The 2859-nt window shown below is 33.3% G+C and overlaps 1 protein-coding gene across 4 annotated transcripts in view; it reads right to left on the bottom strand.

Annotated features, from left to right (window-relative positions):
* LOC123969374 (F-box only protein 48) overlaps positions 1-1997 on the bottom strand; it is a 9432-nt gene extending 7435 nt beyond the window's left edge. For 2 of the 4 annotated variants that reach the window (XR_006824721.1, XR_006824722.1), the window contains exon 1: positions 1861-1997. The gene's annotated coding sequence lies outside the window, so the exon portion shown is untranslated. The remainder of the gene's footprint in view (positions 1-1860) is intronic. The other 2 variants (XM_046046724.1, XM_046046741.1) reach the window with 2 other exon arrangements.
* Positions 1998-2859: the final 862 nt, after the last annotated feature.

Raw genomic sequence — 2859 nt, 5'->3', positions numbered from 1 at the left:
ATCTTGACAGAAAAAAACAGAAATGTAGAAATTTTTGCAAATATATTAAAAAAGAAAAACTGAAATATCACATGGTCATAAGTATTCAGACCCTTTGCCGTGACACTCATATTTAACTCAGGTGCTGTCTATTTCTTCTGATCATCCTTGAGATGGTTCATACACTGTTTTTTTCTGTCAAGATGGGGTGCTGAGTGTACATTACTGAGAAATAAAATGAACTTTTTTGATTTTTGGAAAATGGCTGCAATGAAACAAAGAGTGAAAAATTTAAAGGGGTCTGAATACTTTCCGTACCCACTGTATGTATTTATTTTTTTGCAGTATGCGCATTAAATTTTATATATGTTAACTTGGGCGGCTCAATTAATCTAATCGCACTTGCAATAGCAATGTCACACTGTGCGATTACTAAACCACAAAACGGTACTATTTAATTAAACAAAAAGGTGCACTATGTGTTTGACACGCTGGTCTCTGTGAGCGCTGCAGTCTGCTCACTATCCACGGCCACAATAGATATGAGAACTGAGAGTCAGCAGGTATGCCAAACAAAACAAAACAAATGTGTTTATGAGTGTTACCCCATCGCAATTATGCAAACACGTCTATTTTTAAAAGTTGTATATTTTTTGTAATTCATTTAATTTGGCAAAATATTAAATTATTTTAAAAACAGTATTGTATACTGTTTTGAGTTTTTGTGTCTCTCCTTAAGCTCGTTTGACTTTTGTCTGAGAGTTGAGAAATACACATTTGAAAATATCAGTATTTTGCATGTTTTCCTTGATAAGAAGGCAAACAGACTCTTATCAAAATCACAAATAATAAAAATAATTGCAATATGACTGTTTCTCCTAATCGTGACAGCCCTAACTTTAACATATTTTTCTGCCATAGAAGGAAACCCACTCTCCTCCCTTCAGTTGCAAATGTTTACAAGTTGCAAGCAGGGTTAAAATTTTTCTCCAGCCACCAGCCAAATGCTGGAAAAATATGGTATTGGGTGGTAGATTTACTTCTCTCACCTGTTTAAAAATTATGGTAATCTGTTGAATGGCTCGTACACTTTCAGCATGACCTAGCCATTGGCTGGTGGACAGTTCATTTTTCAACCAGGTTATAAGTATATTCTGGCCTTCTGCTATTTATACAAGCATATTAACTGCCTGTTTACTGACCAGTAAAAACACACTATTTTTTACCCTCACTATATTTAAGTTTCATTGTAACGTTAGTAAAACATTCACACCAAGAGGCGCCTCTGACATTTATTCATCAAAAGTAAACTCTATAAGGTATGATGTACTATCATTTTGCAGATATTTCAATAATTAGGACAGGGTCAAAATTCATCATGACAGGGATTTAATACATTTATTTTTTACAGCGCCAAACCTGCATTTAAACACGGCACTAACCACACAACTTATATAAATTATAAAATATTTATATCTAAAACAGAAGTTTCAGGCTTATGGACAAACTAGACAAAACCTCTGCATAAAAACAACTGAATTTTACCCATTTAAAAGGCCATTTAGCACAAAACAAATCACAGCAGGCTGTTTAAATTCGTATTATGTTTTCCTGTTGGGTTTGTGCATGGAGCAAAACCTTAATTTCTTTATCAAAGTGTGAATCTCATTTAACAAAATCAGATTTTATTGTTGCAGAATTTCACGTCTCACCTCCGCCCCTGTTAGCGGTCAGCTAAGCTAACAAGCTAACAACACTCCGGCCTGTCACAGTTTTTAATCCAAACACCATTTATTAACATGAAAACACTGATCGTGAAATGTCTGCCGGCGTGTTTAAGTACAAGTCGATGTATGTGTGTTTTAAACAGCTGCTTCTCACCGGTGTTGTTGTCGCTTCGTGTCTTTCTGACAGCTGACTCTTTAAATGTCTCAACGGTTGTTTACGCACAGACGCGTCACCGTGTTTTTGATTGAAGTGCGCATGCGTACAATGGTCACATGCAATCAAAGCGTTAGTAAATAAAGGTACGGTGAAATATGTGACTATATTTTCTTTAAAAATATTCTTCAGTTCGGCGACTGGCTGAACCAACAGTAGTAAATACTCTGCTTATTGTTAAATGCAAAAAACAACATTTTTAAACGTTTGATTCCTATTTTTATTCTCACTATTCTGTTCAATTTTGATAAACTGACGTAATGCATTGTATATTTTTGAATGCCGAATTAAAGGTTGATATGTAATGATTCATAAACCGTGTTGAATGTGTTTATTTAATTATAAATAATTTGCAAATAAAGGACAACATTTTAAATAAATAAAAAATGTGAATGGAATTTGGTTACTGTGTGTCCTGAGAACTACCCAGTATATTTTATGAATTGATTATTTGATATTTGCAGCGCTTCTTCATTTCAGTGAATGGCTAAACCAAAAATATTAAATACTCTGCTTATTGTTAAATACAACAACACATTTTAAGGTGTATTAGTGGACGTCTGAACCAAATAGTAAAGTTAGGTTTCAATTTTGATAAACTAAAGTCACTGTATATTTTTGTGTGCCAAATTAAAGAGTGATACTACTTCTTTATAGACCGTTTTGCGAGATATTGATTTAATGGCAAATAATACGCAAATAAAGAACAACATTTTAAATTGAATAAAATCTGAATGGAATTCGGTGAATGTGTTTCCAGAAATCCACTAGCCACGCTGAACCAAATTAAAAAGTCATGCTCTGATTATGCCAAATTAAAGAGTGATATGTACTCATTCATAAACAATTTTGAGATTTATTTAATAAAGTATAAATAATTCGCCATTAAACTACAATATTTTAAACAGAAAAAAATCTGGGTGGAATTCGGTGAATGTG

This window comes from Micropterus dolomieu, linkage group LG01 (assembly GCF_021292245.1).
Source record: "Micropterus dolomieu isolate WLL.071019.BEF.003 ecotype Adirondacks linkage group LG01, ASM2129224v1, whole genome shotgun sequence".
NCBI lineage: Eukaryota > Metazoa > Chordata > Actinopteri > Centrarchiformes > Centrarchidae > Micropterus > Micropterus dolomieu.
Note: the sequence above shows the minus strand (reverse complement) of the source record. Positions and strands in the feature narration are given on the sequence as shown.